The following is a 16,560-nucleotide window of genomic DNA, read 5'->3' as shown; positions in this document are numbered from 1 at the left end:
AACTAATTAATAGTGAGAATTTGTCCCTAAACTAAAGTGTTACCAATTTTAAATCAAAGTCACTCTTTTCAATATAATACAAGTGAATGAATACTGTCAACACTGAATATCTGTAACATTTACAAATTTATGTCACACTGCACAACTACATAAGTGCACTACATGTAGAAACTGCGAGCAGCTGCAGTTGATTAAATATTATTAAATGTAAAGTTTATATACTGCATATTTAGGATCATAACCAAAATAGACAAATGTATATTCATTGGAGACCTTGACCATTATTGGATCATATCCAAAATAGACAAATGCATATTCATTAGAGACCATGATGAACCAGAGAAACCATGAATATGTCAGCAGAGTTGAGCAGCAAGCAAAACCAAAACAACAATGCAGCAATAAACTATAGAATATCAAATGCTTCTAACGTTACATGTATTGTAAAGCCAGGATGTGAACTCCTAACTCTTCCTCGCAAAAGTCCTAAAGTCAAATGCAATGCAAATGCACAGGAGGGGAGCTGACACGTAGAAACTCTCTTAGTAATAACTCACTGTAAGTACTGCAGCCATATGCTGCATTGTCAATACTTTTACTGTCGCGTTTCAATCCGTTGGTCAAACTTTTGAGAAAACACAAAGCTACTAAACTTACCTGCAATGTGTGTTCCATGTGCGTTCTCCAGAGGCGTTTCTGCATCAGAGTAGTCTTTAAAGTGAACTTCTCTCACGGTAACAGGCCAGATTTTACCAGCGATCGCGTCTCTGAACGACTGAATATAATCCATCTTCAGATCTTCTCCAAAGCATAAACATTAAAAAGCAATAAAACCAACGCAATAACGCCGAGTTATTTGACCAGGGGAGACCGTGAAATGCGAGTAGAAGCAGGAACTGAAACTGACAGCAGCTGCTGAACTTTTTTTGGCCGTTTGTCGCGCTGCATGATCTACGCAAGCAACGTGACGCGACGCGACGCGACCAAAACGGTCTCTTCTCTACCCTACAAGTGATGGAATGCTGACATAAACAAAGACTGTGATTGGTCGACTGGCTGCGACGTCAGGATTATCGCGTCGCGTCGGTAGCCGTGAAACACCTGAGGGGAAAAATTCTGAAATATTTGTATGAAAAAAAAAAAATATATATAATGTTAAATAGATTAATGTTTTGAAGTTTATGGCCAGTTACATTTACTGGCTAGTTTTGTGTTTGTAAAATTCTACCTCAGACACTTAAATTGTAGTTAAACAGAACACACCAGCAAACGCTGCTATCACATGATCGCCTAAATAACATTAAACTTTGAATTCAGAGGGGGTAAATTAAGCAAACATGCTGTAATTGTGCAGAGAGTCTCAATTATATTTTAACTTGATGAAAACAGCTTGCAGGGAAAGCGATCAGTAGATCTCCACCTCCCCAACGACATCTATACAGCTCATCTGACGATTTGAGAGCCACTGCTAATTGCAAAGATTGTTCAATGTCTTTTTAATTCGCCAAGTTAATTACATCCCAAGGGGTGACAAATGAAATGTGCCTCAAAGGCCAAATTTACACTGATCCCAAAATCCCCGAAAAAGTTCATGAGTGAAACTCCCTCTGCTGGCCAGCCATAATATTGTACACTCATAGATTTGTGCCATGTCAGCTGAGTTAGCAATAATATGACATGCATAAATTCAACTGCTGATAAGACTTTTCATTGTAGTGGAAATAGCTGAAAGTTATCATCTGAATAACACAGTAGCCTGAAAGTCCAGATGTTCACAGTTAAAACAATAAAGGTGCATCTGATGGATGAATTGCAGATTAAAGTCAGCATCTCCCTTCTTCATCCTCACCATAACCGGCTGGTAATTTAATTTATCACTTTTTTTATTGGTCATTTTAGTGCAGGAACTGTGGAGATATCCACCCTATTACTGTTTTCTTAGCAGTATTTATATTTTATTATAGTTTTCATTAATATTTTGAATTAGCTTTCATTTGTATATATTCAGTTTTTATTTTATTTAAATTTATTAGTAATGTGATTTTTTTTTAAATACATTCTATTTCTATACATTCTTAGCAGATTTTTTTTTCAGTTATAGTTACTTATATTTTACTGTGGACCTCAAAAATAACATTATTCCATAAATAAGAAGCTCACACAAAGCTATAGAATTGCTTCAGAATACTTGGAATATTGCTCAAATCGTATGGGCAAAATTTTTTGTTTTATTGTTTTTGATCATGGAAAATTTGTAGATGAACTTCACTATCCTACTTTACACAGTGGTACACAGACGCTAAAGGACAGAACTTGTAGTGCTGTAATTGCATGGATGTTCAAAAACCAAATTAGTTTTTTTAAATAATGAGATGTTCCAATCCTTCTTGTGCTGGGCTCATACTATCGATTCAAGGTTCTCCACTTATAATGGACTTATAATTAAAGAACAGTTTAGTTTGATCGGCCGCATGAAAGATCCATTATTCTCATTACATAAAAGAGAAAATAAAATAAGTCCTATTAGTTGAGTTAGATTAAAACAGGGCTTCCCTCCCAACCAATATTCCTCTCTCCTCTCATTGCACACAGTGATCATTGGACACCTTCTTCTATTTCAATTTTCAGAATGGAAGAGAGACTGGGAAATAATAAAAAGCACAAAGAATTAGTTCATTTGTTCTCCATTATATATTTATAAACGGTTTCATCGGGTGCACGCGCCTGGACCTAAGTTAACTTCCGGTCTGTTGGCTGCAGTGACTTGCCTTCTACAAACGCAGTTAAAGTTAAGGTGATGAGTAGACTGAAGTTGGGCTCAGGTGGTTGTACTGTGGGATGTGTTTCCCATACATTTATTTTATTTTTGGAGACTCGCCACAATTTTAAAACTGATCGATTTTCAAAAAGGCTTCTTTGAATAAACATGAGTAACGTTACGTACTGCACTTTTATTAATAATAATTCCTTACATTTATATGTTTAAATATCAAAGCGAGGCACAGGTGTTTTTATATCGCTGTATTTCTGGAGGAGGACTTGCATGTTATATGCCTGATAAAGCAGCGTGTGAGCGTAGCTCTGCTTTGTTTACAGCTGTTACTGGGGAAACCTCTATTTCTCGCGCTTTATGTCTATGCTTTAAAACATCTCCTGCTGGCAAATAATGAATTTGCATATTCATTAAGTCCGTCTGATCCACGCAGCAAACATATTTTGTTTGTTATCAAAAATATCTACTCTAGAGGGACTTGGCTGTTGTTATTTATTCTATTTGGAAGTCTACCGGAAGTTAAGTTAGGTCCACAATACGGGCACGCGCAGTAACGTTTGTTTATATTGTTGCCGTTGAAACCGTCTATAGTGATTCATCAACTGTTCCAAACCAGAACGAGGCAGGATTTTTCTAGATAGATGAACACACACATGCATCATCACTGCAACAAGGAACATTTTATACATCCCTAATTATTGATCATGATCAACCAGGGTCTAAAATGAACACTTATGCAGCACCAAATGCAAAAACAATTGCCTTTAATGAGAAAATTAAATGGAGTTCCTTTCCAATCTGCCTATAACTTCAATAGGAACCATAACATAAGGTTTAAATTGAATTGTAAGAACGTTCTGACCCTTGCTGATTTAAGAGACGTACAAACACATTCAAGACTCAAGCAGCAGCATCTTTTGCTCTTGGCAGGGGCCTTTTAGGACTGGCCTGATCACATGGGCCCATGGAAGCAGGAGACAATCGACAAAAATTTGTCCTGGGCCCTGTGAATTTAAACAGTTTTTACTGTCAGCTTTCCTTTCTTTTTCCTTATTTTTAAGAAATTAATAACTTTATTCAACAAGGATGTTACATTGAAAAAATAAAATAAAGACAAGATTAGAAAATATTTATATTTCAAATAAATGCTGTTATTTAAAATTTTCAGGAAAAAGGAAAAATATTAAGCAACTGTTTCCAATATCGATCCTAAATCAGCATATTAGAATGATTTAGGTTTTATTATGTTTTACTAGTGTTAAAGAAGAGACAATATAGATGAAAATTAACTCAGCAGCTGAAAAGTTTTTGCCTCTAGTATCTCAAGTAAAAGGCTGTGCGGAAACTTTGGTTCTGGACCAAATGAGAGGCATAATCCTTTTTCTTCAGTCAAGATGGATCTCATTACTAAACCACCACCAGAACTGCCATCTCCACATTGAATGTGTCCAGACACACACACACACACATCAACACAAGGACGAACATCTGCACATTACCCTGAGCTTCACAGTTTACAGGCCCAATTAGACAGACACAAATGGAGCAAAAACTCACTCCGGCTGGGCAGATCCAGTTAATAGAGAAGGCAGTGAAGCTCTGCTGCTGTAATGAACGAGCACTAAATACAATCAGATTACGCCAGACAGACCGTCTCCAATATGACAGCTGTATTTGTGATTAACGATAAAATGAAATGTTATTTATTATGGATGTGGAAATAAATGACCAGCCAATGGATATGTGACGTGGAATGCCTGAGACACTAATTTGCTTCCATTTTACTTGTGTGGGATTTTTCTGGATGGTAAATTGCTTTCTGCAATTCCAGTGCAGCTCCCTGCTGAGTATGAGAGCACTATGAAATGTAGGATAAAATTCAAAAATGGAGATCGATTCATTTTAAAGAATCACTTCAAATAAATGTTTCAATGCAAAAAAAAAAAAAAAAAAAAAAAAAAAAAAAAAAAAAATATATATATATATATATATATATATATATATATATATATATATATATAAAATAAATAATAGTAAATTATACAATTATATATTATCCAGCATGATTTGAGACCATTTCCTAAAGTAATATTGCGCACCAGTGGAAACATGAAAATCTGAATTTGTATAAAAAGTTTATATGGGTAATGTCATAAATTAACTTTATATTTAATAATAGAATATTTAAATAATTATTTATTATTATTTCATGTAATAATGCATATTGAGATACATATTGAATATCACTATATATATATATATATATATATAGCAATCTGGCCATGCTCTACACTTGTTGTTGTCAAACTCGCAGAAATCACACACACCCCGTAGCACAGCATAGAGGTGGAGCACTTGGCTTTCTTGCAGGTGGATAATGTGCTGCTGGTCAGGTGAACGACTGCCTCAAAGACAAAAGTACTGCTTGTGCTTTCCCTCTCTGAGATCACAGCACCATCTGACAGATGATTATGCTGTCCAAACTGCACAGAAACTTATGAATATTCACAAGAAAAATGCAAATGACTCAAATGTCTGGCCTTAGAAGTATCTCCGAGAATGAATCATTTCACCAAGGCATGAATGTATAACAGTCCCTCAACTGATGCAATAAACCTCAACCAAAAACCACCTCCCCACTGATTTAGTTTATGAGTTTGAAAATGAGAAGTCATGAGAGGCCCGAGTCAGTCCTTTCCATCAGTGTTTTAAATGCTGTGCTATTTTACCTTTTCTGCTCCGTTGAGCTCAGTTGTTCAGTCTTTGCTGTGAGAAGTTATACAGCATTCCTCAGAAACACGTTTGACTACATAGACACACACGCCAACCATCAGTTAGACTCTCACAACTGCTAGACTCTTGTCACAGATCATTTTCTAGACTGTCATCACAGAAACCAATAGCTGGATTCAGCCAATCAACTGCTAGACCACTTCTCAAACTTATGTTGACAAAAATATCATGCTAAAACCTATTTGCAAGCATAAACCATTCTTGCTCTTCTGTTTGGTAGTTCTAAATATTTACAATATATGTTTATATATGTATTTTATTGATGACATTCAAATAATTACATTTTTAATAATAAGTATTTTATTCACTTTATATTTGGTAAGTTTCACAATTTTATATTGAAAAGAAAATGATCCTGTTGAAAAGTTTGGGGTGAGAAATCAGTTTTTTCAAAGAAGAAAAACAATATTTCTAAAGGATCATATGACACTGAAGAGTGGAGTAATGGCTGCTGAAAATCAGCTTTGCAACACAAGAATAAATTACTATTACATTTAAATGTATTTTTGATCAAATACTTCGTTGTGTATATTATACATATTTTAAATACCACCATAGACTATCAAAAGAAGCAAAAATGCTGAGAGTCTGATTGTCTTGAATCAGTTCCTTCATCATTTTAATAAATCTGTTCACTTCACAGTGATAAGTTTGCATAATCACTCAAAAGTGTTCACTAAATCCATCTAAACTGGCTCACCAACTGTCCTGCAACACAATACATGATTTAAAATCAAACCGATAAGGTTGAGAACCTCATCATGACTGCAAACCATTCAATACTAGACTCACTGTCAGTCACACATATACTGTCTCGTACAGGAGGGGGTGGCAGGCATTTCCTAAAAAATCCCTGTACAAAGAAAGCAAATCACATCAGGAAGACAAAGCTATTTTTAGCGGATAAGCCTCTCATTAAACTGAATTGTGTTCATTTTGGCATCAGGATTTTTTCTATCCTGCTCATTTTTTTTTTTCTTTTTCCGTTGTTGAAATGGTTATGTCATATCTGTCCTGGTTAAGGATTTCGCTTCAGAATCCACAGGAGAGTTTAGAACTGCAGGACACCTGAACAAACAGCCAACCAGCTGGGAAAAGCAATGCAACTCTCAAAAGTTGGGTTCTTGGCTCATCAACCTGAAACCAGAATACACAGTTGGCCTGGAAATATGCATGAAATCTCGATTTGAAAATGGTCTCTTGAAATGGTTTCTTACTTGCTCTTTCTGTAGATATACAGCAGCTCTGAGTCCTTTACTACTGTAATAACACACGACTGCACTGATCTGATCCACATCACAGCCCAACTGCCCACTGCATGGGGTCTGATTTAGTGTTCAGCTGCTAGAGGACTGCACCCCCACAGACAGAAGGTTTGAAGATCAGGAAGCCCTGCAAATTCTCAATTAATGTGGTGTCCCACTAGCTAGCTTTAAACAAATTGGCTGAAAATTTGGCTGTGTCAAAGGAGGTATATAATACCTGGTGAAAGCTAACCATTAGCATTCCAATTCATGTCAATGGCAGTACACATACAACAAAAATAGGTTATTTCTGTCCAAAATATATTTCAAAGTAAGCTTAATGTTTGTTTCTTCTTCAAACTAAAAATCCATTTAATTTAAACCTTATCTTAAATGTCATGATATGATATATGATACGATATTATATTAAGGAAGTAAAAGCTTACTGAAAGTAAAAAATATTTGCAATAGATGTATATATATCTGAAATCATCATCTTTGAAATAGTTGAAACAGCTGAGCAGAAAAGAAGAGAAAAAACCATCAGAAATGCACTTACCTGACAATCAGACCATCAGCAATTTTTTTTTATAATTTATAAAAGCAATAAAGCCTGAGCTTCACTCTGTCGGATGGTCAAGTAATAACCCAGCATGCCCTGAGAGAGCAACACAGAGATCAGGCTGATGTAAACAAAACATCTTCAATCTTAAACTAACCGCTTTGTCAATATCTTCTCCTGAACTCTGCAGGGGAATTTAGTGCTTTCTCTTTCAGAAGGACATGCTCACATTTTTCATTATTATGTTAAATGCTGACGCATGAATTATAATGGCCTAACGCCTGTCCCCTTTCATTCCTGTGCTGACGAAGAGAAAAGAAATGGACCAGTGCCTGTGATAGAGAGGATGGAGGTGGATGCTGGCGGTGGCAGAGGGTAATCAAGACAATGAGGTCACAATCACAAAGTAAGATGTGCCAGTGTGATTGGTGCGAGACGAGAAACATCTGAAGATGATGAGGAGATCTCAGATTTCACTGGCAAAGCAGGAGAGGAAACACACCATATGACTGACTCTTCAGCTGATTTGGTCTAAAAGTTCATCCACTGCATTAAATGGCTCATATTACGGAAAATGTATTATTGTTATTATTATTTTTCAATTTAGCTGTTTGATTTAGAATTTACTGCTACATTTGAACATGTTTAGAGATTCATATTCTACATACATCAAATATATTATTATATCTAATTTAGTTCTTATAATAAATTGAAAATCATGAAAAGGGGGCATTTTCTATTTTCACTTATACCAGGTAAGATGATGAAAACCTATCTCTGATGTAATTTTGATAATAAAACAAAAGTCAAATATTCTATTTAAATTATTGTATTTTTGAAAAGAATTATACTTTGGCATATATACAAATATTGTGAGAAAATAATAAACATCTAATGAATTAACAAATAATGAAAATAGCAAGTATACAAATAAATAATGTTAAACAAATCAATTAACAACCTCAGTCAAGGAAACGCATCTGAATTAAAATAATAATTAAATTAATTAAACATTATGTTTATATATCATAAATTATTTTGTGCATAATTGGGTCTAAATTGGGTCTAAATTAAGTTTCCCTTATTATAGCAAAAAAAAAACAACAACAAAAAAACAAAACAAAACAAACAAAAGCATAATAAAAACAACAGTAACAAAAGGGCTTCTGCCCCAATTCAAACAGCATCCTAATCCAAGGGTCTAACTTTATATTTTTTACCTCAAAATAAAAAAAATCTTTTCTACCACACAAATTTAAAATAACCTTTACATACATAAATACATTCACAGATCACTATTATCCAATGGCAAAATAAGTTTACATAAATAAACTGAGCTGTTCAGAAGGAATAAAACTCTACAAATATTGACCTTCACATTAAAAGTCTAGACTTGCCAAGAGCAAAATAATGTATTTTATCATTTTCTTCAAATCAAATGTACTCAACCCTGAAACAAACAAACATCATTTAGAATTTGAGTAAAGCTGCAGGGTCTGGTTAAGCTTGCTAAAGTTGAGTTAAAGTTTGATTTAAATTCCTTTGGGGGGTAAATGTAAAGTAAATACACAGGGAAACTAAAACAAATATCAGCCCTTATGAGGACTGTCAGATTTTATATTTAACAGCGAGAGGTTCGATTGATAGGATGGCAGAACAATGGGAGGGAGAACTGTTTAAACAATAATGATCGATAAAATCCATCCCTGGATTTCTTACTGCACATGAGCTGAGCTCAGAGGAGGGGCAGAGGCAGAACTCAGACCCTGATAAAAAAATTGTTCAAATCAAGAGGGGAAGGCCCTGCTGAGAGAGGTGGGGGGTGGGGGGGGGGAATTATACAGCATGATTTATAAATCCAGCGGCACCAATCCTTCCGAGGGGAATGCAGCAGTTAATTCAGCTCTGGATGCTGAACCACCTCCAGGAAAGCAAACTGTTTTCATTCTACCCCACGGCCTAATCCATGAATCTATGGGCCATCATCTGGAGAAGTACTGTGACTGCCAATCCAGTTACCAGTAGAGAGAAGAGAGCAGGGGAGGAACTAACCAAAAGTATCATGATGCGATCAACTTTACATTTGCCGCAGCATTATGATAAATCAAGCGTTTTCAAAACCTAGAAACTTTTCCAATAACAACCTACTTTTTGTCAGCATGTATCAAAATTATTAATTGGTATTTTGGTAACGCTGTGCTGCACATGAAGCTCTATAGTCAAACAGACTGAAGAAATGAAGATGGAAAGTGTTGGGAAAGTTTGAATCATTTTAGTGATTCATTTCATTAGGATGATTCATTTGAGTTCAATACAACTATTCACAGTCTTTAAATTAAATAAAAAAAATTTTTTTTACCTAACGTGTTCCGTGGGAATCAAACCCACAACCTTGCGCTCTTAATGCAATGCTCTACCACTTGAGCCACAGGAACAAAAATATTTTTATAGAATTTCACACACTTTTGTTTAGAGTTGGTAAGATTTTATTTTTTATGTTTCTGAAATAAGTCTCTTATGCTTACCAAGGCTGCATTTATTTGACCACAAATACAGTAAAAACAGTAATACTGTGAAATTGTATTACTCAACAGCATTCAACTGTATTATATTTAAATATATAATTTATTCCCAAGATGCTAAAGCTTAATTTTCATCAGCCATTACTCCAATCTTCAGTGTCACATGATCCTTCAGAAATCATTAAAATAACATGCATGGAAAAGTCAGAACCCTGACAAATGGGTGGTATTCTGTCTGAAATAACTGCCACTGCAAATCTGCTATAAAGGGAAGGTTAAAGCGAACAATTAACCTTTAACTGAGACACTGTTTCTTTCTCATGCTGTCTCTTAGAAGCAGTTAATGAATATTGACCACTAATAGACATATATTTCAATTTAATATGCATTACCAAAAAGGACGTTGTATTGTTTTTAATAGTGACAATTATTCAATTCAATTTTTAAAACCATTTTTGACCTATAATCACATGCACGGCTTATGGTTTTCTTTAAAAGTTTAGGTGTTTTTCACACTGCCTGTGCTGGTCCCATGTGACATATCTCTGTGACATTTCCTGTAATATATAACTTCATCCTTGATACTTAATAAAAAAGTTATGAGATATAACTCATAAAACAAAGCAGAATATACAAATTGCACATTAGCATGCAGTATTTAATGTAAAAAGTATTTTTCACAAACCACTCATAATCCATCTTATGCTGTTGCTAAATGCGCTGGAATAGTGAAAGTAGTGACATTTACCAAGTATGGTAACCAATACTTGGAATAGGTGCTCTGCATTTAACGCATCCAAGTGCACACACACACACAGCAGTGAGTAGTGATCACACTGTGAACACACACCCGGCCGGAGCAGTGGGCACTTAAGTCATGGGTATTGAGAGTGGAAGAGAGCGCTGTTCATTCAGTCATTCACCCCCACCTACAACTCCTGTCAGCACCAAGACTCGAACCTGCAACGCCATAGCTGTCCCGAAACTATATAACTGCTACATATAAGTGCTATTCTTTACAGTACAACATATCATTGTAATGTCCTGGACTGACAAACGTCAGCACTGTTTGTCTGGTAAATTAAAGCAGGTGGTAAATTAAAATGTATTTAAAAGGTAAGTTAAAAGCCCAGATTCTGTGAGCATTTTATGCCATTATCTGATTTGCATAAAAGTGAAAAGGGCACAAAACCAACACGATCAGGTTGTTTTTGTTTCACATTGGACTGATAAAAACCTCTGCACCCTGGATACTGACTACATTAAGTAGTAAATAACCCTTAATAGACCTATAAAATGTGACAAACTGCCTGACATTAAATGCAGGAGTCACCTCAGGTCATCCACCATCACACCTGACCTTTTCAGGAAGCGTTCCTGGATCCCACTTTCCATGTCTGATCTCTGCATGATGTTCAAATGACTGATGAATTCATGAATGAAGTAAATGGTTTTCTTTATTAATGGGCCTTTGAATCATTGGTTCACACGATTCGTTCAAAACGCAGATTCATTATATTCTTGTTTATAAATGTTTTGGCATTCATAATAATGAATAATGGCGTGGCTTAATAGGTAATTGGCTTTTGTTGGCAGAACTGAGCAAAAACAAACATTACTGTGTTTAAAATCTAACACAATATTAGCTTCTTATTTACTGAACTGCTGCATAAAATCACATTTGCACATTTGTGGCATTCGGACATAAACAGCACTTGTGTGATATTGCTATCGCTTCTTGTGTGATATTGGTTATCATGTGATATAAATATGAGACAGAAGTTCATACAGGAGCATCTTTGCCCCAATATTCTGAATTTATGGCAAAACTGTATTTATGGAGTTGTTGACCTGCATCATGGTTGTCAACAGTAAACTGTATGAAATAGCCTATAAGATGACATACAGGTGTTGGGGCGGCACGGTGCGTTAACAGCATTAAAATATTTTAATTGTGTTATTTTTCATAACTAATTAATTAACGCCTTAGACTGACAGACCTAGCTTAAACACAAAGGTCAAATTGAAGTGCGGAGTTAGTAATTACAGTGCCATTGCACCACAGCAAAAACTGACCTGAGTGGGACGTCATTGACCCAAATGTGACATAGCTCACATAATTCTGGCGTTTAACTGTCACAGGCTTGTCGATAATGTGTGTTACCCACACAGATGCCTCCAGGGGTGTCTGTCAATCCTGTCTGCTACAGATGTAGGGTTATTTTTCTGCTTGGAAGTAGTGTATTCATTTGCAGTGGCTCTATAGACAGAAGGATGCACAGGCACTGCTGGAGATCAGGTACATGCTTGACAGCATCAATCTGAGCAAATAAACATTACCACTATACAAAACAGAGTGCTAGAAACTGTCAAGTTATTCTCTAGGCCCAACAGACCAGTCATAAACTCTAAATAGGCCTGACATAGTGGCCTTCTGCATTTTGTGGCACAGGGGAATAAATGTAACAGACGTTTTCTCCTGGATAATATATGTGGCTCCTTTTGCAGCCTGAGAGAAGCTAGCAGTAGCGATGCTTGAGCTTGACACTTGCTCAATCTATTGAACTGCTGCTAATTGAATTGGAGTCAGCAGGTCGTGCACTGATGGAGCGTGCAGGTGGAGGCCGCAGGCTGGTTACAGTATCTGTGTCTGCACTGCCATCATTCTGTCTAACTCCCACACCAATCTAATTCACTGCGTAAATAACATGGGCAATAGCTGGACACCACTGTTTGCAAACAAATATGATATATGGATTTTTTTTCATGCTATAATACAACTAGTATAAGATGCCAGAAAGACAAATATATTAAAATAAATAAATATATGAATACTTATATAAAATATATAAATATATTCATATAAAATATATTGAATATATAAAAACAATTATTTATATACATCAGTACAATATAATAAAAAAATATTAATAAATCATTATTAAAACAATATTTGTATTTCTATTTATTTATATAATAAATATTTATATATTAGATCTGAGGAAGATAGTCTGAATGAAATTTTGCGAATATATATATATTTTTTGCTATGATCCAAGTAGTGTGTGGTATTTATTTTTTTATTTTCTAGTTTATATTGTACTTTCATCTATGAATGATTAAACATTAAATATAAAAAAGAAAATACATTTATTTATTTGAAATAAAATAGTTTTGCATAAAATTAATAATTATAATGTTTGACATTAAAATGACATTTTATGTATATTTTTAATATTAAAAAAAGTTTTAATATATCTACAATAATACTTTGCTCTTACATTTTTCAATATATAACAAATTAATTATTACATTTTTTATTATTAATAAATTAAATGTATTTATTCATTTAATTAATAAATAGTGTTCAAAATGTATGTTCCTGTATTTATATTTTTTCTTTATATATTTCTGTAAATGTAAATATATAACAATAATCATAATAACAGAATAATAATAAAAAAAAATTAGGTGTTTAGGTTTAAAACAAGTAAAAAATAAAGAGTACACTTTTCAGGTCTTAATATCGGCTAGTATTATCTTTTAAGAAGTTCAGTTATATTCATAAAAACATTAAATACGCTTGCAGTGTTGCTGCTATTTTCAATTTTTGGAATATGTGAATACATATATACCTAGCAGACGACTGTAAGAGGTCTGTAAGGACAGCAGACCCTTGTAATAAGAAGTGAGACACAGACTGTGGTAATAAGAAGCCCAGCTCAGAGTTCCCACCAGCCTGACTGTTCTTCATCAGGATGACATTTGTTTGTAAGCATGCTGCACCCTCGTCTGTACAACAGATCTTCATCCTGCACAGCATCTCTCCAGACCCCACAGCTCAGCACCTTCAGAATTCATTTCAGAATAACGAGACACTGTGTCCGAGAAGAGAGGAGACAGAGGAACAGGACAAACATTCTACCTTTCCACAACCATTAACGGTGTGATCATTCTTGTGCAGTCTGACAGTTCACCGTAACATCAAACTCAGCCACCTAATGAGAACGGAAACACAGAGGTATTAAGTGTGACAGTTTGTTAGCTCACATGTGGAGGAAGATGTGAACACTTAACAGCCGAAGGCTAAAACATTGACTGAAGGGAAGGGAATTTAGAGAAGCTCAAACGAAAGGTTTATAAAATCCATGTGTCTAAAATCAAACATTTGAGGTTTAACAGCAAAAGGGACAACTCTGTAAACCCCTCGGATGGCATATGAAATAGTTTTTAAAATATTTAATTTGATGCTCAGTGAGGTCAGGCTTTTATTTTTTGTTTTTGCAGTTCTTACTTAAAAACTTGTAATTTTTTTTTGTTGCAGTTAGTTTCTGGATATTAGCAAGTATTACCGTATTTTATTAGTTTTTTACCTTTTAATTAATATTTATTTAGCACAAACTTTGAATCGTATTAAGTGTGGGGTCAAATGGGTTAAAATTTTTTAAACGTTGTTGAAATCTCTTATGATCACAAATCTGCATTTATTTGATTAAAGATCCATTTTAAAAATTTATACCGGGAAATATTACAATTTAAAAAACTGTTTTCTAATTCAATATATTATTAAATGTAATTTATTCCTGTGATGTAAAGCATCATTACTCCAGCCTTCAGTGTCACATGATCCTTCAGAGATCATTATAATATGCTGATCTGCTCAAGAAACATTTCTTTTTATTATCAATGTTCAAAATAGTTGTGCTACTTCACATTTTCGCGGAAACGATAATACATTTTTTCAGGATTCTCTGAGGAAGAGAAAATTCAAACAGGATTTATTTGAAATAGAAAGATGTTGTAACACTATAGATGTCTTTGCAGTCACTTTTAATCAATTGAATGCATCCTTGATGAATAAAAGTATTAACTTCTTTCAAAAAAGAATGCAAAACAATCTTACAGACCACAAATTTTGAATAGTAATGTATGTGACAACTTTGCAAGTGACTTCTGATGGATAACAGTGTTTTATGCACATCTTGTTTTTGATAATCACTTGCCATATACAAATATGCAATGCTGTATATTATTCCTCCCTGATCTCCATTTAACCTTTCACATGGCCAGCACCAGAGGCTAAGGGTCAGATAGTGTCATTCTGAGGAACTACAGGATAAATATATAGGCTTACATAACAGACTATCCAGTGTATTGTTAAAATATTAGGTGAGTTTGCTATTAAGGCTACATAGGACCCTATGGGACCTTTGTGGACCTGACTCCTCTCCACTGATAACCTGAAGCACATTTCCCACATCACCCCGAGATCTGCACTTATTTCATTATTGCAGGCTTATGTCCACATGGACGAATTTATACCACACTCTCCCCGACCCATTTGCAGCCAGCCAAAAGCACTTACTGCGGCATGTACGCTAGCCTGCTATAAAACCACTCTCATTTAAGGAGACCGAATGGCCTGTCAGGGTCATTTTCATTTAAAACCATTAAAACACTCTAACCATCGCTCACATCGAGCTGGAAATGACAGTATAATTTGCTGGTATACATGAGGGCAGGTTATTAAAATGTAGCTGGATATGTGGTACGCTTTTAATGGCGGTTCTAACACAGGACCAAAAGACGCTCAGCATGCGGCCATCGATAACACTTCTCTCTCCCGCCGTCCTCTCCACCAGTTAGAGACACTATGAGAAGGCAAACTGTGCTGTGATTTGCAGTGATTGCTTGAGGGCACGGCCTCTAAAAGACAGGAGAAAGTCAAACAAGGAATAAAGCTAAATCGCCAATAATATTAAAGAGCAAACAGTGGGAAATGCTAATAAAATAAATATTTCATGTTCATTTATTTAAGCAGCAGGGCATAATGTACAGTCAACAGATCATTGTAGCAAAATAAACCTCTCTAGGTTGATACAAGACCCATTTGTTTCCTTTCTTCAATGTAGTTCAGCGGGATTTGTCCTGTTTTATCAGCCGCTAGGATAAAATTAGCATTTAAAAAGTCTAAATGCTAAAAAAAGAAAAAGCAATCTGCTTGAATTAAATCTGTATTAACAATTGTTTTGGGGAATTGAAATAAAGTTTAAATAAAATGAATATATATATAAACATAAAATAAGTTCACAATTTATTTTAAACTCCAATTCTCACTATTGACACACCATTAACTTGCCTCAATAAACTCCTAATTTTCTGCTTATTAATAGTATGTAGTTGATAAGTGTAAGTATTGGATTTGGATAGGATTGAAGACTTTATTCTACATTATACATCATTAAATACCTGGAGCTGTGTGGAGTACTTTTTATGACGGATGGATGCACTTTTTATAGGCTTCAAAATCTCAACCACCATTCACTGCCATTATGAATTTTGGAAGAGCCAGGACATTTTTCAAACTCTGATTGCATTCATCTGAAAGGAGAAACTCACGTACACCTAGAATGGCTTGAGGGTGAGCAAATCATGCGGGAATTCTCATTTCTGGGTGAACTATCCCATTTAATACCACAAAGATTTATTAAAATGCCTACCTTTCAATATAGAAATACGAATAAAGATACAAGCACAACTAATACTTCTGTAGGTTTCATGTGTTGTACAGATCAGAAAACCATGTCATCCGTTTTATATACTAACATTTGACAAAGCAGCTACCCAAGAGTAAGTAAATGAAACGAACACAAAGCAGGTCTATTT

General features: G+C 34.9%; 1 pseudogene; it reads right to left on the bottom strand.

Annotated features, from left to right (window-relative positions):
* LOC113072686 (oxidation resistance protein 1-like) overlaps positions 1–16,560 on the bottom strand; it is a 71,389-nt pseudogene that overhangs the window by 38,444 nt on the left and 16,385 nt on the right.

Source organism: Carassius auratus, unplaced genomic scaffold (assembly GCF_003368295.1).
Source record: "Carassius auratus strain Wakin unplaced genomic scaffold, ASM336829v1 scaf_tig00009882, whole genome shotgun sequence".
Classification (NCBI taxonomy): domain Eukaryota; kingdom Metazoa; phylum Chordata; class Actinopteri; order Cypriniformes; family Cyprinidae; genus Carassius; species Carassius auratus.
Note: the sequence above shows the minus strand (reverse complement) of the source record. Positions and strands in the feature narration are given on the sequence as shown.